The sequence below is a fragment of the Carcharodon carcharias genome, chromosome 5 (assembly GCF_017639515.1).
Source record: "Carcharodon carcharias isolate sCarCar2 chromosome 5, sCarCar2.pri, whole genome shotgun sequence".
NCBI lineage: Eukaryota > Metazoa > Chordata > Chondrichthyes > Lamniformes > Lamnidae > Carcharodon > Carcharodon carcharias.
In genome coordinates, this window is record NC_054471.1 from 138,445,420 (window position 1) to 138,468,522 (window position 23,103).

At 43.6% G+C, this 23,103-nt stretch overlaps 1 protein-coding gene across 2 annotated transcripts in view; it reads left to right on the plus strand.

Annotated features, from left to right (window-relative positions):
• The window catches only part of nt5dc1 (5'-nucleotidase domain containing 1), a 602,479-nt gene that overhangs the window by 222,922 nt on the left and 356,454 nt on the right, over positions 1-23,103 (plus strand). The gene's annotated exons all lie outside the window — the stretch shown is intronic.

The following is a 23,103-nucleotide window of genomic DNA, read 5'->3' on the forward strand; positions in this document are numbered from 1 at the left end:
TGGCTCCTCCTTTCAAATGCAAGTACCAATTATGCTGTTTCATTTTTCACATTGACAAGTTGTATCAGGTTAGTGGTTTCTTCTGGTTTGTGTTGCCTTGCCTTCTTTGGCATTGCTCTCCTCACGCAGATAGTTTCAAATGCAAATGTTGAACAGAGTTCTGAACTGGGTTTTTTTTAAAAGGCATGGTTTGTTTTTAATTTGTTTGAATTTAGAAAATTGACATGAACAACAGTGAGCAGTACTGAAAATCTGTTTTATTGGTCTTGTTTTTGTGTAATTGTAGTTCCAACATCTATAATTTCTATATGTAGATCAGCTGATCATATTTGGATGGTAGATTTCTCAGGTACTGGCTCCAAAATTTTCAACAGCGACTGACATTAAGAAAGTTGTTTAAAAAAGGGCTAAATTAAGAAACTTAAAGAATGGAATGTCCAATGTGTTATTTGTTTATATCTGCTTAAATGTGTTACACAATGTAGAGCAGTGATGTACAGAGTGTGTAAAAAGGATAACAGTTAGAGATATATATTACAGGAAATAAAGAGTGCCAAGATTCATAAATATATTCCTTCAGTGACATTTAAAATAACGTATGATTGGTATCAGTAATTCTTGTACAAGTAATGAAATAACACATGATTTTGGTTATAGTTAGAATAACTTAAATTTGCTCAGGTAGTAAGAAATAGTTTGAGTTTTGATCTTCTAGTTTTAAACATAATTAAAGCACCGTGACAAGATTGCTTTCTTCTGATTATTCTGACATAAATATATAAAAAGCAAGAGAGAGTCCAAAGTGAACATAGGCCTATTAGTGAATGAGGCTGGGGAAATAATAATGGACAACCAGGAAATGGCAGAGGATTTGAAGAAATATTTTACATCGGTCTTTCACGATAGAAGACACTAATAACGTTCCAAAAATATGAAATAATCAAGGAGCAAAAGGTGGGAAGAAATAAATACAATAACAATCACTAGAGAAAAAATACTAGGGAAACTAACGGGGCTAAAGGCCGATTACTCCCTTGGTCCAGATGTGTTGCGTCCTAGGATAATAAAGGAAATAGCTACAGAGATAGTGGATGTACTGGTAGTAATCTTCCAAGAATCCTTAGATTCTGGAAAAGTCCCAGAGGATTGGAAAACTACTAATGTAACACCCTTATTCAAAAAAGGAGGGAGACAAAAGACAGGCAACGATAGGCCAGTTAGCTTAACACCTGTCATTGTAAAGTCTCTTATAAAGGATTTAACAGCAGAGCATTTAGAAGTACATAATATAATCAAGCAGAGTCAGCATGGCTTCATGAATGGGAAATCATGCCTGACAAATTTTAGAATTCTTTGAGGAGGTAATAAGCAGGATAGATAAAGGGGAATCAGTAGATGTAATATATTTGGATTTCCAAAAGGCGTTCGATAAGGTACTGCACATAAGGCTACTTAATAGGTTAAGAGCCCATGGTGTTGGGGGTAGTAAGATAGCATGGATAGAGGATTGGCTAACTAATAGAAGACAGAGAGTTGGGATAAGGAGAGCATTTTCAGGATGGCAACCTGAAACTAGTGGAGTGCTGGGGCCACAATTATTTACAATATATATTAATGACTTGGATGTGGGAAGTGAATGTACTATCACCAAGTTTGCAGATACCACAAAAATAGGTGGGAAGGCAAGTGGTGAGAATGACACAAAGAGTCTACAGAGGGATGTAGATAGGTTAATTGAGTGGGCAAAAACTTGGCAGATGGAATTTAATGTGGGAAAAAGTGAGCTTATGCACTTTGGCAGGAAGAATAGAGGAGCTGAATATTATTTAAATGGAGAAAGACTGCAGAAAGCTGCAGTACAGAGGGATTTGGTGGTCCTTGTGCATGAATCACAAAAAGCTAGCATATAAATGCAGCAGGTAATAGGGAAGGCAAATGGAATGTTGCCTTTATTTTAAAGGGAATGGAGTATAAAAATAGGGAAGTCTTGCTAAAACTATATAAGGCACTAGTTAGACCACACGTAGAATACTATGAACAGTTTTGGTCTCCTTATCTAAGGAAAGATACTGTCTTGGGGATTGGAGGCAGACCAGAGAAGGTTCACTAGGTTCATCCTGGGTATGGAGGGAATTTCTTATGAGGCGATGTTGAGTAGGTTGGGCCTGTACTCACTGGAGTTGAGAAGAATGAAAGGCGACCTTACTGAAACATATAGGGCAGAATTTTCCAGTTGCTTGTGGGGGCAGGCCCAACATGCCGACCCATAAAGTGACTCGCGATGACATTGGGCATGCGCCCTGACATCACCGCACACCATCGCAATATTTCGGAAGCCGGGTGCACTATGAATTCTGAGACATGCCCACCATTAATTAATGGGCCAGTTAAGGCCCTTGAAGCAGCAATTGAAGACGATTTTTTTGCAGCATGTGCAATTTTTAGTGCGTTGCAAGGGCGCAATGGGCAGGCAAGTAGGCCACAATTTTAAAAACCTCATCCACGGGTGGGATAAGAGGGATAAATGGGCTTGCTAATGCGATTTGTTAGAAATTTAGCTATTGCTTACTGCTACTCGCTTGTATGAACAGAACAACTTCATTTCACTTCAGAGCTGCTTTTACAGAAAGAACAGGCTTTGGTTCAGGACCCTGGAGGAATCATAACACTTGGGGCCCTCCAGGTATCTGACAGCCTTCCGTTACCTTGGGAATAGGGATTGTAGTTTCCGCTGGAGGCACCTCCTCTGAGGAGGAAGAGAGGGCCAGAAGGGGGAGGAGGCCAGGAGTCCATATTCAGCCTCCAGGGGAGCCACCTGTGGGAGGACAGGTGCAGGTACAAGAGGCGCAGGGCCAACAGGAAGTCCAAAGCAGAAGGGGTCGCAGAAGATGCCATTATCCTGCAGGAAGGGTTACAGGCAGTGATGCAGCTACCTCAATATGTCTGAGGTGCAGTGCCAAAGAAGGCTACATCCCTCAAGGGAGACAGTGACCTCCATCTGTCAGATGATCGACTCTGAGATCAGCTCCAACTGTATGGGTGGACACCCCATGCCAGTGGCGTTGAAGGTCACGGTTGCTCTCAACTTTTATGCCTCCGGCTCTTTCCAGGGGTTGGTGGGTGATCTTTGTGGAGTATTCCAGTCAGTATCCACTGTTGTGCAAGCTGGTGACAGGCGTTCTTTTCAGGCATGCATTGACTTTCATTCACTACCGATCGGATGAGGCCAGCCAGGCAGAGCGAGCCAGAGGCTTCGCAGCAATTGCTGGATTCCCCTGCATCCAGGGTGTAATCGACTGCACACATGTGGCCATCAAGGCGCCAGCTGGTAAACCGGGAGCCTTTGTAAACAGGAAGGGATTCCACTCCATGAATGTGCAGATAGTGTGTGATCACAGGATGCTGATTCTACAAGTCTGTGCAAGGTACCCAGGCAATTCCCATGACGCATACATCCTCAGACACTCCCAGGTGCCGAGGCGCTTCAATGCTCCAGCCCAGCTGGATGGATGGCTACTGGGTGACAAGGGCTATCTCCTCAAAAGGTGGCTTATGCCGCCTCTCCGCCATCCAATAACAGAGGCCGAGCAGCGGTACAACAGGAGCCTCCACAAGGCCGGTGGTAGAGAGATCCATCAGTCTTCTCAAGATGCGCTTCCGATGCCTGGACCATTCAGAGGTACACTGCAATACACCCCAGATTGTGGTTGCATGCTGTGCTTTCCACAATCTGACACTGGAAAGGGTGTGCGCAGTGGAGGAAGAAAATGTAGACACAGATGCTTTGGCAGCAGATGACGACTCCAGTAGTGAGTCCGAGGATGATCACTCTCAGGAGAACGCTGAGGGGATAGACGCTGACCTGGGTAACCCCCAGGGAGGCAGGGACACCCGGAGGCTTTGATCCAATGCTCCTTCAGTTAGCCTACCACATATGAACCAACAAAAAATGCCAGGGCTGCAAGCTCCAAACTCGATACCTGAGAGCAACATTTGCCTGGTCAGGAACATTAACTATGTGCTTCTTCAATAAAGTTCAATGACAAACAAGTCACTCATAACATCATGGGTTCCCCTTCACCTGCAGAACTAATGAAGCACCCAGAGGCTTGTTGAGAACCAAAACATTTAATGATTGGCAACATGGCACATAGAAGTCAAAGTACATTAAAAGGTGTTGAGCATCACACCAACTTAAAAGTAATTTAAGCGTGGGGCAAAAGAAAACCACTAGTGATAGGCCTGTGTTGTGCCTAAGGTGATTAATGCTTACGCTTGCGGGTGCTACGCCTAGGTGCTCCCTCTCGCTGGCACCAGCTTTGGAGACAGCCAGCTCACTCTGCTGTCCTGTTGGCCTTGATGACCTTGGCAGGCGTCCTCAGGTCCCTGGGCCTGTGCTGGCCCCGACTGGGAGGGAGTGGCCAGTGGCATGACTGGCATCTCCCCAGTCACTGCAGCCTCATCAGATGCCATGGTCATTGGCAGAGGGCGAAGGAGCTGCTGACGTCATCCGGAGCGCCCTGAGAGGAGCCCGCAGAGACAACAGGCAGCTCGTGCGCCAATGTGAGGTTACTTTGGACCTCCCTGCTCACCATTGATGGATGGGCCTCTAGCTGGGATACTGGGTGCCCAATCCATCTCCCACAGTGACACTGACCCTGAGATAATTACTGCTGTGGGGGCTTGCAGACCCGAGTGCATCCCCAGGAAGTGCATCTCCTCGAGAAGCCTCTCCATGAGAGTCACCACCCTCTCCATGGAGGAGGCATTGCACTCGGCCATGAGGGTCATTGCATTGCTCAGGCTCTGCATGGTCTCCTCCATCACAGAGACCATGGCATGCATTCCCTCATGTATCTCTGCCAGATCCTCCCGCACACCCTGCTGGACTTCCAGCATCTGCTTCCTCAGGGACGACCCAGAGATACATCATCAGCCATCGACTGAGCATGTTCCTGGTCCCCTGCATTCCCCCGACTGGGCACTCTCTGCCTCCGCCTGCACCTCAAGCAAATGTGAAGTGCCCTCACTCCTGTGCACCGAGATACTAGCCGACGATCTAATGCTCAGCGAGGTGCTGGTATCTGCGCTGGTGCCTGCCTGACTGAGAGGGTTTGACAGTGCGTTAATGTCTTCTGTGCCCTCAGAGGTCAGCGGCAGTCCCTCTGCCTCTTGAGTCTGGGCGTGCTTTCATGAGGCTGAAAGGAAGAACAAGGACATTTGAATAGTTAAGGTCGTTACACTGTTAATGTGCAGGCCTGGCACCTGGATCATGATGCGTTCCTCCTTCCATTATCAATGGGGATCCCATGTTGGAGGCTGAAATCAATATACCGTCAATAGTGGAATGTTTGCACTGACAGACATTGTGACCTCAGTGCACGGCACCCTTACCTCCCAGTGTCACCCCAACCTCACCGCGACCGCTTGACCTGGGCGCATGGCGCCTCTTCAGCTCCAGTGCCTCCTGCTCGTATCTGGTGATGATGAGAAGGTGGGGCTGCCCTCCGCCGGTCCGCAGCCCTTCAGCGTTATTGTGGGCTGCCTTCTCCTGAAAGGAGAGAGGAGCATTGATTAGTCCACCCTGTACCTGCATTGCCACTGCAGCCTGGCCAACCTCACCTGAGGAAAACCTCGCAGGGTTCATCCGATTCGTGACTATGGAGCCACAGTACTCTCACTCCAAGCAGCCAGGGCTGACCCCCTTGCCCAGATGCTGCCTCCATCACATTTGCCACTCACACTGTAAGAACTTCCAAACCCACCTGGAAGAACAAGTGCAGCAGATAGATGGGAACATCACCACCTGGAAGTTCCTCTCCAAGTCACTCAGCATCCTGACTTGGAATTGCTTTGCCTTTCCTGCACTGTCGCTGGGTCCAAATCCTGGAACTCAGCCCCTAACAGCACTGTGTGTGTACCTGCGCCACATGCAGCGGTTCCAGAAGGCAGCTCACCACCACCTTCTCACAGGCAACTAGGGAGGGGGCAATAAATGCTGGCCCAGCCAACGAAGCCTACATCCCGTGAATGAATGAATAAAAAACAAAATTCTTAAGTGGGGGAGCCTGGTTGGCGGGGGGGTGGGGGCAACCTAACTGTTGTGCTAAGCGACCCATGCCAACCCAGTACTCACCCTTCCTGATTGCAAGAGGTCATTAAACCGTTTGCAGCACTGCACCCAGGAGTGCCTCACCACATCGTGGGAGCTGACCCGTTCTGCCACCTCCTCACAGGCACGTTTTTTTATGTGGAGGGGCCTTCTCCTCCTGTGCCTTGGTACCAGGATCTCGCGGCGTGCTGCCACCTCCTCGAGGAGGACAACGAGGCACTCGTTGGAGAACCTCGGGGCCAACTGCCCCGCCAACCTGCCCTCCCACCTGGCCTGCTGTCTGGGGACGTTCTCCATCGTGCACCTGACCGAAATCAATGACAGCCTTAGGACGGCTGCCTGCGCCATTTTTGAATAGGCTGCCGGGTCGCCATTGGACCCAGCGGCCATTGGCCTCCTCCCACTGCCTGCCCCTTCCCGCTGTTCTCGGGAGCTGCAATTTACACTGGGTGGGCCTTAATTGGCCTGCCTGCGTAAAATGGCGGCACGGAGCCAAATGCGGGCGGCATTCGGTTCTGCACCCGCCCCCTCCCACTCCCGCCAAGTGCGCCTGCCATACGAAAAACCCTGCCAATATAAGATTCTTAGGGGGCTTGACAGGGTAGATACTGAGAGGTTGTTTCCCCTTGTGGGAAAGTCTAGGACCAGAGGGCATAATCTCAGAGTAAGAGGTCGCCCATTTAAGACAGAGATGAACAGGAATTTCTGCTCTCAGAGGGTAGTGAATCTGTGGAATTCTTTTTCGCAGTGGGCTGTAGAGGCTGGGTTGTTAAGTATATTTAAAAGCTGAGATAGACAGATTTTTAATCACTGAGGCGGGGAAAAGGCAGGAAACTGGAATTGAGGATTATCAGATTAGCCGTGATCTCATTGAATGGCGGAGCAGAGTTGATGGGTCAAATGGCCTGCTCGTATGCCTTAATGTCTTGTGGTCTTATTTGTTTATTATGACATTTTAATGATCATTTGTTGTGGTCACTGAAATTTTAAATTCGAGTAATACAATTAGGAGATTAAAACAATTTCTTCTGCAGTGGATTATTGATTAAAATACCATGTTGGGCAATTTAAACCTAGGAAGTAAATCACAGGAGATGGATTATATAATGATGCCAAGGTTCTGGTTCAACCTGAGACAATAGTCAGAAGGCGGGTGGAGCGGAGTGGGGGTGGGGTGGGCGGGGGGTGGGGGAGCAGGGTTGGGGGACAGATTAAATCCTCGAGCATGTTCTGCCATTCATTTTGATTATGGCTAAGCAACAGGAAACAGAGAGTAGTAATTAAAATGAATGTTTTCTTGACTGGAGGAAGGTTTGTAGTGAAGTTCTCCGGGGTTGGTGTTTGGACCTTTGCTCTTCCTGATATATATTAATGACCTAGACCTCGGTGTAGAGGGCAGTTTCAAAATTTGCAGATGATACAAAACTTGGAAGCATTGTGAACAGCGAGGAGGATAGCGTAGAACTTCAAAAGGACATAGGTTGATAGAATGGACAGACAAGTGACAGATGAAATTTATTGCAGAGAAGTGTGAAGCAATTCATTTTGGTCGGAAGAATGCGGAGAGGCAACATGAAAAGGGTACAATTCTAAACGGGTTGCAGGTGCAGAGGAACCTGGGATGTATATGTCCATAAATCATTGAAAATCAGGACAGGTTGAGAAAGCGGTTAATAAAGCATTCAGCTTCCCTAGGCTTTTTTAATAGGGGCATAGAGTAGAAAAGCAAGGAAATTATGTTAAACTTGTATAGAACACTGATTTGGCCTCAGCTGGAGTATTGCACCCAGTTCTGGGCACTACATTTTAGGAAAGGTGTGAAGGCGTTAGAGAGAATGCAGAAAAGATTCATGAGAATGCTCCCAGGGATGCGAAACTTCAGTTACGTAGCTAGATTGGAGAAGCTAAGACTGTTTTCCTTGGAGAAGGGAAGGTTGAGAGGAGATTTTAAAGAAATATTCAGAAACATGAGGGGTTTGGACAAAGTAGATGTTGCAAAACTGTTCCCATTGGTTGAAAGATTGAGAACCAGAGGACACAAATTAAAGGTAATTGGCAAAAGAAGCAATGGCGACACGAGGAGAAACTTTTTCACGCAGCAAGTGGTTGGGATCTGGAATGCACTGTCTGAGATTGTGGTGGAGGCAGGTTCAATCGAGGCATTTGAGGGAATTGGATTTTAATCTGGAAAAGAAGAAAGTGCAGGGCCACGAGGAGAAGACGAGGGAGTCGCAGCAGGAAAATTGCTCCTCCTGCCGCAGGCATGAGGGACAAAATGGCTTCTTCCTGAGCCGAAACATTCTGTCATGTACCTGAATTTCATTTCCCATCCTTGCTCCATGTCCCTTGATACTCTACGAAGAAAAATGTATCTGATCTCAGTCTTGAAAATTTCGATTGACCTAACTTCCACAGCATTTTGAGGGCAAAGATACCACATTTCCAACATCCTTTATGGGAAAAAGTACTTTTTGATTTCCTCCTCAATTACTTAATTTTAAATTGGAAATTATACATCCTTGTTCTGGGTGCACCCACCAGAGGAGCTAAGTTACTCTGTATCTACTCCAGTGAATCCTTCTGTCATTTTAATTACCATCACCACCCACCGCCCCCCCCGCCACCCCAGTCCTCTGAATCCGAGGGAATACAAGCCAAGTTTAAGTAACCTGCAGTTAGTATGACCTTTTAGGTCTTGGCATTATTCTGATGAACCTGCGCAGTCCCCTTTCCAAGGCCAGTATATACTTTCTGAGGTGAAGAAATGAAAGCTGAACGGAGCACTTGTGATGGAGCCTGACTAAGGCTCTGTACAATTGAAACATCACTTCCTTCCTTTTGCATTCTAGACCCCTTGGAAAAAAGATCAACATTCAGTTAACCTTTTTGTACCCATGCACCAGATTTCAGTGATTTGTCTTCATGCAACCCAAAATTCTGTGGACTCCTCCACAGTCCTCAATATTACAACTTGTCACAAAAAAAATATTCTAATTTGTTTTTCTTGGATCAAAAATAGATGATCTTTTCCCCATATTGAACTCCTTCTGCTTCCATTTCTGTGATCTCCCTGGCAATGGTGTGAGGCTAAACCAGGCTGTTCACCGCCTCGGTGTTATATATAACCCCGAGATGATCTTCCAACCACATATCTGCACCATCACTAAGACTGCCTATTTCCATCTTTGGTACATCACCAGACTCTGTCCTTGCCTCAGCTGATCTGCTGTTGAAACCCTCATTCATGCCTTTGTTACCTCTAGACTTGACAACCCCCAACGGACTCCTGGCTAGCCTCCTATATTCTACCCACCGTAAACTTGAGGTCAGCCAAAAGCCTGCTGACTATATCTTTACTCACACCAAATCCCATTAATCTATCACCAGTGTGCTAGGAGACCTACATTAGTTCCAGGTTAAGCAATGCTGATTTTCAAATTCTCATCCTTGTTTTCAAATCTCTTCATGGCTTCACCCCCTCCTTATCTCTGTTATCTCCTCCAGCCTTGAGATATCAGCACTCCTCCAATTCTGCCTTTCAAGCATCTCTAATTTTGATCATTCCACCATTAGTGGCCAACCCTTTAACTACCAAAGCCCTAAGTTCTGGGATTCTCTCCCTATACCTCTCCACCTCACTTTCCACCTTTAAGCTGCTCCTTAAAACCTCTTAGAACAAACTTTTGGTCATCTGCCCTAATATCTTTTTATGTAGCTCATTGTCAAACTTTGCTTTTCTACGCTGCTTTGAAGTGCCTTGGGGTGTTTTATTTCATTAAAGACACTGTATAAATACAAGTTGTTGCTGCCGTTTTTCCCACTCATTTCATTTGTCTGTGTCCCTTTGCAACTTTTTGTTTCCACCTTCACCACTTACTTTATTTCCTAACTCCTCGAACCTGAATATGCAACAATCAATTTCTTCCTCCAAGTCAGTATTATATATGGTGAAAAGCTGAGGCCCCTATACAAATCCCTTTGGAATGCCAGTTGCCTCATCCTGCTAGTTAGAGAGCTTGGAACCTCTTGACCCCAGTTCCATTTTTATAGATATGACTTATCTTGCCACAATACATGCTGATACTGTTTGATTAGCTTATATTTGTCCAGTTGCTCACTTATTCTGTGAAGGTAGGTTCTGATACTTCAGTTACTTATTCACATGCTCTTTTGGTAGTTCTTAATACTTTCTTTGGATCCCTTTGTTGCGTTTTGTAGTTGTTCCAGTCTGTTTGACTTCCACATTTCTTTGAATTGTATAAATCATTTTATATAGCTTGATGCTATCCCTCTCCTCACCTTTTAACCATTGTTGTTTAACTAGATAACAGCAACTATATGTGGTGGAATTTTATACCCTCCCCCTGCACCCTTCAATGGGCTGGCGGGGGCGGGGGGGTGCATAAAATCAGATACCATGGCAGTGGTGCCATGCAAGGCGCCTGCTTGCATCCACTGGTATTTTACCAGAGGTGGGGGTGGTGTCAGACGGCCTACTGACCTTTGAGCCAGTTGAGGCTATTAAGTGGCCAATCAGGCACAGTTAGCACAGATACAATGGATAAATCAGGATAGGTGGTGGTGAAGTGCCCTCAGCATACACCTCTTCAGAAGTAATTAAAGGGCAGCATGTACGTCAGGAGGAGGCCAGTGGCCAGGAATAGATTCATGGGGGACTTCAGAGGTAATGGTGCAGGGACAGGAAGGGAAGATATTACTGATGATCGTCTGGGTAAGAGTGTAACCAAGTGAGGGCCATCCCCCTGAGCTGAACAACAGAGAAAAGGTGTTCGAGAAGGATGGTGTGCTGAACATATTGAAGGCTCCAGATAAACATGACAGAAATGCACAGCAGTCACCTTACCTTTTATTACGACCATTTCAGGCTATGGCAGGATGGAAAACTGACTGTTAAGATTCCTCCATGGAAAAGATGGGCATGGATTTGAGATATGACAACTTGTTTAAGGACTTTGGAGATGAGATGGAAGTTTGCACGTAAGTGGGTGTAGTTGAGTATGGGTCTTTGGTGATGCTGGCAGTCTTGAATTTGAATGATGAGGGAGAACTGTACCTGATGAGAGAAATCTACAACGTGAGGTTGCAAGAAGGGAATTGGGGTGGGCAGCAGTTTAATGAGAAGGGGATGAAGAGAACACCTAGTTTACCTCGTGAACAAAATACATACACAGATAGGAGAGAAACTAAATAAAGATACAAATTCAGGCCTAGAGCTGAAGGGAACTTGGAGAGAAGTTTGGCTTGGTTGGCCAGAGATTGCAGGGGAAAGCAGCAGAGGTAGCTAAATGGATACTTGTGGTCAATGTGTTCCTTACACTTGTTAGACGTGAGGGGGGTGGGGGAGTTGGGGGACAGGGATTTAAGAAGATAATAGACAGTCGAGACAAGAAGCTGGATGTTATATTTGCTCACCAGGATGATTCTGGGATATTGTGCCGTTGAAGCAGACAGGTCTGAAATTGCTTGATGTGGACTAACAGATCTAATTTTGTTTCCTCACACTATGCTATGGAGAACAAAATGAAGGGTAGTCAGAACTACACTGTAGAGGAGTTTTATGGGCTCCTATGACCCATACAATGAGGGGTGGGGGGAACCCATCAGATGTAGGTATCCTGCTGGATGGCAAACTGGATTTTTGAGTTGGAACTCTGCTCTCCCCTCATCAGGATTGTCAGGAGTGGGGTTTGAACTCTACACCTAACAACTCAGGTGTGAACGCTAGCAGTAAGCAAAAAGCTCACTCTGCCAGACCTGATGATAAATGGCTAAATCAGATGTGTGCAGGATATGCTCAAATCTGTACATCTTAGATTTGAGGAAGAAAAGATTTGGGCCCCACCAGAGGAAGCAACCATCATGGAAGAGAGTAAATGTTTTACTGAGGGTAAACCTATCGACAGTGCAGTTGGGTTAGTGGTTGAGCAGATCGACAGCTGCAGAATTGGTGGCGAACGATAGACCAAAGGCTTGGTAGTTGGGAGTTTGAAAATATAATTATAAATGACTTGGAGGCAGTTGCACATGGGAATGGGATGATGAAAAGGGGTCAGCAGATGTGGATGGTGAGGTATGTAGAAAATCTGTGATCAAGAACATGGAATTAGAGAAGCTGCTGCAGTGCAGAAGCTGAGGAAGATGTCTTGGAAAAAACTGGGATAGGTTTCCATGGTTGGGCTTGGGGGTGGCAGGGAGGGGAAACATTAGAGAATGAAGAATTTAAAGGCGAGAACAAGATGGATGGGGGAGCTGAGGATGGATTCCAGAGGAATATGGAGAGAGGCTAAGGTATGATTTGATGATACAGGACATGTTGCCACCGTGCTGGTTTCAATAGGACCGATGGTGGAAAGTACAGTCAGACAGGGAAGCATAAGCAAAACAATGACCGATAACAGAGCTTTAGGCAGCTGGAAATTGAGTGGGAGCAGAGACCTGTCTCGACTTAGAAAATAGACTCAGACAAGTATAATGATATTCTAGTTCTTTGATTAATTTTACAAAGCATTTTATTGAGTAAGTTGTACTGGAAACCTCCTTAGGAAAATGAGTGTTTTTTTACAAGAGATTCAGAATATCATCTATTCTGGGAAGGCCACACTATCACCCATCTCTAGTCACTGTGAGTAGGTGGTTCATGTTTTTGAACCACTGCCAATCTTGTGGTAGTGTTGCCACAATGGTGTTATGTAGAGATTTCCAGAACATTGTCACTACCAGTTAAGAATCATGGCAGGAATATTGAGCTGTAGCATAAGAAGTAATTAATTCATTCAAAAACAATACCAAAGACACAATGACTAAGCCACTGCTCCTCCAATAACAAAAAGGACCCTCATTGAACATGATGTATTATAGTAATATTATATTCTACAGTGGGTCTCCTGCTGAGTTTCACATGGATATTCAAGACAAAATCACATTTTTCAGATGAAGCAGGATTACTGGGTTTGAGATATTGTAACCAGTGTGGGAAAACAGAGAGGGGGAGGAGGAGGAGGCAAATAACATGGGAAGTGAGGTAATGGGAGAAGAATGGAGGCAGGGAGGAGGAAATGGGCGGTCAGGAGAGAACTGGTGGTAGTTGCTGAAAGGGGTGGGGGGACAAGTAGAGGACAATGGGGAGGGAGGGGGAAGGCAGAAAAATTCAAATCTGCTGATGTAAGGAGATCGCGGCATGTAATGGCAGCCTTTGGGGATGGGAAATATAATGTTATGGAAGGGGGCTAGTGCCATGATTTTTTTTTGCAATGACCTTGAAGGTAATATGCTTAAAATTATTAGTCTCCAGTGCTGGGAACAGTGTAAAAACTCTAGGTATGCAAGAAATCATTTTGTGCTTGGCAAGAATCCACAAATATTAGCGACGACTGGCCAATTAATTTGTTAACAGAAATAAGTTGCATTTATAAAGCCCTTTTAACATAGTAAGTTGTCCCAAGGCACTTTACAAGAGCATTTTAAATTTAACACCAAACTTCACTAGCGCCATTGTGAGAAATATTAATCCGAAGCAGGGGGCTGATTCCATCTCTTTGAATAATATCATAGATGTTTAATGTCCAGCTGAATTTGGTTTACCATCTCATTCAAAGCTTAATACCTCTAACACTGTATTAATTCCTCAGTACTGCAGTGTCACCTTTGATTCTGTGCTCAAGGCCTGCAGTGGAGCTTGGAGCTATAATCCAGTGATTCAGGCGGGAGAACGTCAATTAAACTGCACTGAGATGTAGCTGTTTTCATACAGTCTTATACAGTTTATATAAAGTCTTTCCAAGTTATAAGTAGGATTTCTAGTCTCACTTATTATTCAAACCAATTTATGCGCACTCTTGTTCTTATTGAAAAAAAACAGATCGGATTCCTCATAAAAGAAAAGTTCAAAAAATTGATGCCACCCTTGTTGAGGCAGTATGTCACAAAGCAGAAAGTCCAATAATATGCGCCCATATATGTTTAAGCCACAGATAATTTCACTCTTCAAGTGACTTGTAAAAGGGATAAAACACTTTGATGCTACTTAAATAACTGAAAGTAATGAAGTATGTAAAAACAAATAAATGCAGAATTGGACTGATCACTTGAAAGATCAAAACAACAACATTCCTAATTGATATGCAGTGCTGGCTATGGCTGGCTTGATAGCACTTTCGCACTTCACAAAAGGTTGTGGGTTCAAGTGCCGCTGCAGAGACTTCAGCACAAAAATCTAGGCTGCCACCCCAGTATAGTTCTGAGGGAATGCCGCACTGTTGGAGCTGCCTTCTTTCGAATGAGACCTAGATCCCACCAGCTCTGTCATGTGGACGCAATAAATCCTGTGACATTATTTTGAAGAAGAGCAAAGCAGTTATCCCCAATGTCTTGGCCAATAATTAATTCCTCAACCAACGTCACTAAAAGGAAAGCATCTGTCTGAAGCTTTCTGCTATTGAAAAATCAATGCAGGGAAGCAATTGATGAACATGCCTGATATGCTACTTTCCCAAAAATATATGATAGTCTAGATGTGCAAGGGACACTTCTCAATTTCATAATTCTCGATCATTCACTCTTATGAGAGCTATATTAGCAGACGCTCTGCATGAAATGGGTTGTCATATGGTCACAAAACATCAATGTGATTAAAAGCTATTTTCTTCCTTCCCTCTAGCTTTGGTTGAATTCTTTAATTTTAGAAGCAATTTGGTTAAATAAAAGACTAATGAGTGATGAAAAGGATCAAAATCAATATTAGTGTACATAACAAAAGACTAAAAATAAGATAGCTAACTTTTGATAGTCCAACTTTTTTTTTCCTGTCTGATTGAGCTGTGTGTCACTTCTGACAGAATCCAGGCCTTTAACCTCAAAAAGCATCTCGGTATAAGTTACCTTAGACTGCTATCTAACTAAAATTTGGGATAATATGCAAACAACTTGTAAAATCCCTGGCAGTAAAATTACCTGTAATAGGGTTTACAGTTTGCATTTTTCAAAGCCGTGGGCGGGGGGAATTGCCACAGTTGTTTAGGGATTATAGGAAGGAGATTAGTGAAGATTTGACAGTCATTATGGGATAGTCTCTGGAAAGTGGGAAGTTACCAATTAATTGTAATGGTTTCAGTATGTCAACAAATTGGATTGGATATTCCTTACGTTACTCCCCAGGAGGGCAGGATTCAGAAGTAAAAGTCAAAGCTCAAACCATTAGTGCAGTAACCACTCCTGGGTTCAATTTGTACTGGCATTTCCATGAACCTACCTGCAAAACAAGCAGTATTCATGCTTTCATGAAGCAAAATAACATTAACCTAACAGCTAAGGTGCTCCAACGTGGCCCAAAGACACACGTTCTCGAACTATCATCAACTTTCATGCTGTTTTTGTAATTTCTATTTATATGAGAGGGTTGAATGGATAAAGAAGGTTAGATTATCAGCCAAGGTAGTTAGCAATGCGTAATAAGAGCCTGCATATTTCTTCAAAAGCAACATACTGTTGGATGTTGGAAATCTGAAATGAAACCAAAAATGCCATAAATACTCAACAGGCTTTTAAAAAAATTTATTTGTTAACGGGATGTGGGCAGGTCAGGTAGTATCTGAAGAAGCATCTTTAGTATCTTTATCAGGTAGTATCTGTGGAGAAAAAACAGAGTTAATGGGTGGAATATTGCAGGAGGGCATACAACTTCCCCCACCCACCCTGGAAGCCAATGCACTCTACAATAGCCCGCCCACAGCCATAAAGTGCTGCAATTGGGCTAAACAGGGCCATAGTGGCACTTCTGTCCCTCACTGGGGAGGAAGTCCCGTCCTCGGGAGCTGCTGGCAAATCCGATTGGCCAGCAGCTCCATCAGTCCCAGCAGAGCCAAGAGCGCATTGGTGGGTGCTATAGGGACTGCAACAAGGAAGCAGAAGGCAGCCCAATGGACCCCCGGAAACGGGTAAGTCCGGGGTCTTGGGAAGGGGTGGTTTGGGTAGGTGAGGGAGGGGGGCACAGGGGTGGGGGTTTAAGACAGCAGAGGGCAGGAAGAAAGAGGAGGTTCTATCTTAGAGGGGGCTGTCCTCCCACTCTGCAAAGGGCAGCCCCCAAGATAGTATTCCCATCCTCCTTCCTGCCCTTTGAATATTTTTTTAAAAATCAGGTTGCCCACTTGTGACCGACTGCCCATGCTGACCTTTTTATGATGTGGGCAGCGTATTATCGGGGTCAATTGGCTTGATAACCAACTTAATTGACCCATGATTATCTGTTTAAATATGGTGATGGTGCCCGCCCACCCCCTGCCATGTTATGGAGGTGGGTGGGAAGGAGGTGGGGTGGACAACTGCCCTATTTTATGTACCCCCCCCCCCCCTGCCGAAAACACACCTGGCAAGGGCACATAAAATGCAGCCCAGTGTTTCAGGTTGATGGCTTTTTATCAATTCTGCTTGATCTGCTAAGTATTTCCAGCATTTCCTGTTTTTATTGCATATTTCTTTTTTCCAAATAAGCTACAAGAGAACCCTATAGAAACGTATCCATGAAGTGGCCATTACACAGATGTATTGGAACTTGACTCTTGCATGTAGATCCTGCCCTCCCAGGCAGTAACAAGGAAACACATTACATTGCCTAATTTTCCAGCATGTTCCTTAGTTTTAAAGAAATTTTAATCTTATATGAAATTTCCAATCTATCTTTTGCTTCTTTTTCTGACAGGCTATGAATTGGAACTGCTTTGCTGCATATTATATTATGTTTTAGTCCTCTTTCTATTAGATCGAACAAGATTTATCAGCAGTAGGATGGAGGAGGAGCACTTGACTGCTTGGGATGCAAGTCTCTCAAAAGCCCAATATCCTCAACCAAGTTTCCTCCATATGGTTATAATATTGTGTTTGTGTGTGGTAGCTACATTTCTTTCAAATTAGAGAAGAAAAATAAACTGTTATTCTGCTACTGTGATTGAAAGGTGGTCAGTTGCATGTTGCCAGGGGTGGAGGTCAGAACCCCCTTAAATCATTAAAATTTTGGGAGGCAACAATTTAATCCTGGGCATTCACCTCTTCACAAAGGCTAGGATATTGAGATCGGCGAGTGGGGGGGTGGGGCCCGCTCGCTGACGTGTTAAATGACGCAGGATGATGTCGGGCGGAACTCCGGACGTCACCCCACATCATTTCAGTTCTCAGGTCGGCAGGGGGTGCAGCCAAATCAGCCGTGCACCCGCCAACCTGTCAACGGTCAATTGAGGCCATTTAAAAAGTAATTCAAGTAGTTAATGGACCTGCCCGTCTAACCACGTGCTTGTGTGAAAGAGCACACTCTGGGCTTAGGGAATCCGCCCCCCCCCCCCACCCACACAGGGAGCGCACAGTGCTTCCTGTTGGACGTCACGCTGGGCGGGCCTTATTTGGCTCGCCCACCTAAAATGGCAGCTTGCCCCTGATTGGGGGTGCCGATCGGAAGCGCACCTGCCTGCCCCCATGGGGAGAAAATTCTTTGCAAAGAGTAGACAGATCAGTGTTTTTCCAAAGTTTGAATCATTGCCATCATAACTGACATGATACAATATGTTGCTTACTTTACGTAAATACATTTGCTTCATGACCAATAACAGAAACACAACTATGACAGTTCCAAAGGGTCAGGAATTTTAATGAATTCTGCACATTTAATAAGTAGACAGTAAGATAGTGGGAAGTCTATTCAGACCCTATTATGTTTTGATTCAGTTTTCCAAGAGTAGGTGTTTATTACTATGGAAATAATATGAAGGAGTTAGGCGGTTTAATTTTAAATACTGATTCATGGCTCACAACTTCCACTGATACTTTTTGGAAATGCTACATCTACATATTTTATCTGAAAGTTTCTGCATTTATTACATACAGCTGGAAATTTAAATTAATGCATAGTATCCAAATGCTGCCTTTTTTAAAAGAAAACTTCGTGAATAACTGCAATTGAAATATGAGATTTATTCTTGATTTTTCCTGTCAGTTAGATGGTTAAATAAAATAGAGATATTTTCAGCACTTCATACCCAACTAAGAAAGTAAAGGTGCAAATTTTTATGTGAAGGAATCAGCTGCATAATTATGTTAGAGCATGCTAATTTTGTTCTCATAAATTGAATGATTACACCTGACTTCAGACTAATTTTTTCAATTGCAAAACAATTAGATTTGCTCTTTATCATTGTTCAAAGCAGTTACACTACTAGCACCATCTTCTGTGTACTGATCATTAATTTTAAAGATTTTACTTAAACAAAGCATAAATGGTATTGTTGAAAACTTACGAACTAGGAGCAGGAGTAGGCCACTAGGCCCTTCAAGCCTGTTCTGCCATTCAATAATATCGCAGCTGACCTGATTGTAACCTCCTGCCTACCCCCGATAACCTTTCACCCCTTTGTTAATTAAAAATCTATCTAGCTTTGCCTTAAAAATATTCAAAGACTCTGCTTCCGATGCCATTTGAGCAAGAGAGTTCCAAAGACTCACAATTCTTTGAGAGAAAAATTTTCTGCTCATCTCTGTGTTAAATGAGTGATCCCTTATTTTTAAACCATGACCCCTAGTTCTAGATTCTTCTGCAAGAGGAAACATCCTCTCCACATCCACTCTGTCAAGACCCTTCAGGATCTTGAAGGTCACCTTTTACTCATCTAAATTCCAGTGGATACAGGCATAACCTGTGCAACCTTTCCTCAAAAGACAACACGCCCATTCCTGGTATTAACCTACTAAACCTTCTTTGAACTGCTTCTAACAACTGGCCAAGTCTGTTTACAATTTGATTCCCTGAGCAACTGGTAGCTTTTAGTCTTGATCTACAGGCTTGTTAAATCAATGTTATGTTTTTTGCATTAAGATGCATGTCTCTATTAGTACTACTTCTTTGAACCTTATGGTGCATCATTGACTAACCAAAATTTAACTTTGCTGATCAGACAGTCGCAGGAGGGCAGGAAAATTTCTTCTTGGTTATTTATAGCAAAATATTAAATATCTTCATAAAAATCCTTCGTGTGTTAGGATCCCCTTGTAAGTATATTAACTCGATGCTTAGTTAGTTTGCAACTCCGATGTTCTTCTCCTGCTTTCCATTCCAATTTTAGCTTTTTTTTAAGTGCTGAACATATGTTTAATATGTATCGGTGGTCAGAAGAGAAAAGTAAGCATTCATAAACCACAAAAGATATTTGGCCCTTGCAGCTTTACTGTGGTTTAACTCAAAGGTCTTTTGTTGCTCTGAAAGGCTGGTGACCATAGCAGTGAATAATTTTAGTTTACTGTCAAGAAACTCCAGAACAAATATGATTCAAATTTGTGCCATACTCTAAGAACAGGGATTTTTGTACTTTATGTTGTGGCTACATAGGTTTTATCGATTCAGGTGTAATTGAAGCCCTTTTTGAAACATCTGTGACACAAACAATATACAGTAATAAGAATTTTGTCTGTTAATTCGTATTATTTATTGTAATATTTTACAGATTTACTGACACTGATTGAGGTCATAAATAAACCCCCTTCATTTCCCAATATTATGACAGTGACTACAATTGCATTGCTTTCAAGAAAAATGGCAATATCACTCAAGAGTCTGGTCCCAATTTGACCCCTAAGCAACTTACCTTCTAATTTTTTTTTGGATTGTGCAGTGGCGTATTTAAGTGTGTGTCCGAGTTCATGTGCGGCCTGTACAGGAATTTTTGTTTAGCTGCAGAGCTTACAAGGAACATTGCTTCTAAGCACACTAAAAATTGAGGATTGCATTGCAGACTCCAAAACCTCCAAGTCACTTGACTTTGCAATGTTTGCAATATAGCTACAATGTGGTGTAAAGTTGGTATTAAAGATGTGCTTCAGAGCAAATTGGATTTTGGTTTAATCTTTTTGAATGCTGTGACAAAATGGATGCCACTACCTGCTCTTTTTTAAGAGCCATAGTGGAATGCATGGGTAGAGCTTTCTTTCCTGGCTGTCAGTATAGACTGCAACTAGGTGCAGCCTGCAATGTGAGTTCTGTCTTGCCTGTCAACTTTGCAATCTTATGAGGCTAATATTGTTTTTCAGCTGCAGCCAGATACAGGTTGAAGTGACAGAAAGCAAGGTGCTTTGTGACCTAGCCATGCTACAAGGAGGTTGGGGCTACTCTTTTAATCAGTTCTTATAGTTTTACAACTATAAAAATATTAGTCATTATTGTGCCCTTCTTATTGCGGAGCTCACAAGTGATAAAATGGCTCTTGGGTATTGACATATTTCGCTATGAAAGGGTAATGAAATATTATTAAGTTTAGCAATGATCTCCCTGTTAAGATCTGGAATACAATTAATTTTTTTTTTAAATTATATCCTGTGGTTACAGTCAAAAAGAAGTGAGGGCAAATAAGTGACATAGACATGTCTCAGTCAGTAGTCTGGATCAGGCATATGTAGACAGCATTGTTTGTTCATTTGTAAATTATGGAAGCCACACCCTCATGGAGACCAAATTGTATAGGCTCAGAAAAGTCTGTCTGTAAGCCTCAAACAGCTCAGGGTTTGAAATGTTTCAGAATGCAATAAAATAGTAATGACATATGATCTATAAATTACAGAATGCCTTCTTTGCAATCAGTAAATTATATAGGACCCAATTTTCCATTCTTGAGAACAAAACACAATATTAGGTTTGCAACCCCATTATGCTTATCATAATTGGAATATAATAGGTGGGCACAGCTGAGGAAATGGGAGCATTTTGAATCAAGTCAAAGGGAACTTATAATTGGCAAATTTTACATACCTGTTGCAGCTTTTTTATATATCACAAAATGTCCCAAAAGTGTTTGAAATACTAGAGGACAACTCTGCATTATTTATCATAATTGTCCTAATGATAAAATGGGTGCTGATCTCATAGAGGCATTATGGCACAGGAGGAGGCTATTCAGCTCATGGTGTTTCTGCTCTCTGCAAACAGCAATCCAATCAGTCTCATTCTTCCACTCTGTTCCCTAACGCTGAAAGTTTGTTTCCCTCAAGACCCCATCCAATTTTCTTTTGAAACCATTATCCCTCTTTCCACCACCCTCGCAGTTAGTGAGTTCCAGGTCATTACCAATCGCTGCGTAAAAAAGCCCCCCTCCCCCATAAATCTGAGTCAGCTAATCCTTGTTATGTCAGCTAATGGCAACGGCTTTTCTTTGGTCTCCTTTTCTAAACCTGTTGTGCACCTCTATCAGTTCTCCCCTCAACCTCCTTCACTGAAAGGAGATCAACCCCAGCTTCTCCAGCCTAAAATGAAAGCAAAATATTGCAGATGCTGGACACCTGAAATAAAAACAAAGCACGGGAAAGGCTCAGCAGGTCTGGCAGCATCTGTGGAGAGAGAAACAGAGCTAACCTTTCGAGTTCAATGTGACTCTTTGGAACTGGAGAGAGATAAAAATATGATGGGTTTTATGCGGTTGATAAAGGGGAGAGGGTGAGGTAGAACAAAAGGACAGGTCAGCGATAGATTAGAGGGTAGGAGAGATTAAATGACAAACATGCCATGGGACAAAGGAAAGGGTGTGGTAATGGTTTAGTAAAGAAACAAAGATTGGTCCAGAATGAGTGTTAATGGCAGAATAAAATGCAGCTTTGTGTTTTTCTTGTTCCTTTCCTCTTTCTCTCATTTCATGGCATTAAATTAATGTATCATGGGAGTCAGCTTTGAATGTATGAGTGGAATGGATTCCATCTACTGATTGGTGCCCATATTCTGAGACTATGAATGGATATAAATGTGGGTGTGAATTTAAGCCAGCAAACTCAGGAGAATTGAATGCAGAGGCTTAGCCGACAGCAGATGGTAGAAGTCTTACTAAGTACAGTATAGAAGCAAAGGAGCTTAAAATTTAAAGCTTAGTTGGATATGCAGCAATGATATCAGGACAAATAGCTTAAGAAAATGTTTGGTGGAGGAAAGTTTAGTGAAAGATAAGGGCAAAGGGTACTGACAAGTTTGGTTCTATCATTGGCACAAAATTGCTGGAAATTTGAAATAGGAACAGAAAATGCTGGAAAAACTCAACACTTTCACTAGAAGTAAAGACAGACATGTGATGTAACCTTCACAGAAATACGGGGTGGAATTTTCGCTTCCGGAGATGGGCAGGTTTCATTGCACATTTCCTGCTGGGCAGCGTGGCAGGTAATCCCACTTGGAAGTTCATTAATTTTTTAAAAATTCATTCATGGGATGTGGGCGTCGCTGGCTGGGCCAGCATTTATTGCCCATCCCTACTTGCCCTTTAGAGGGTGGTGGTGAGCTGCCCACTGCAGCCCATGTGGTCTAGGTACACTCACAGTGCTGTTAGGAAGGGAGTTCCAGGATTTTGACCCAGTGACAGTGAAGGAACGGCGATATATTTCCAAGTCAGGATGGTGAGTGACTTGGAGGGGAACTTCCAGGTAGTGGTGTTCCCATGTGTCTGCTGCCCTTGTCCTTTAGATGGTGGTGGTCGTAGGTTTGGAAAGTGCTGCCTAAGAAGCCTTGGTGAGTTTCTGCAGTGCATCTTGTAGATGGTACATACTGCTACTACTGTTTGTTGGTGGTGAAGGGAGTGAAAGTTTGTGGATGGGGTGCCAAACAAGTGAGCTGCTTTGTCCTGGATAGTGCTGAGCTTCTTGAGTGTTGTGGGCATTGCAGTCATCCAGGCAAGTGGAGATTATTCCATCACATTACTGAGTTGTGCCTTGTAGATGGTGGACAGGCTTTGGCAAGTCAGGAGGTGAGTTACTCACCACTTGATTCCCAGCCTCTGACTCGCTCTTGTAGCCACAGTATTTATATGGCTAATCCAGTTCAGTTTCTGGTCAATGGTAACCCCCAGGATGTTGATAGTGGGGGATTCAGCGACGGTAATGCCATTGCCTTTCAAGAGACGATGGTTAGATTCTCTCTTGTTGGAGATGGTCATTGCCTGACATTTGTGTGGTACGAACGTTATTTG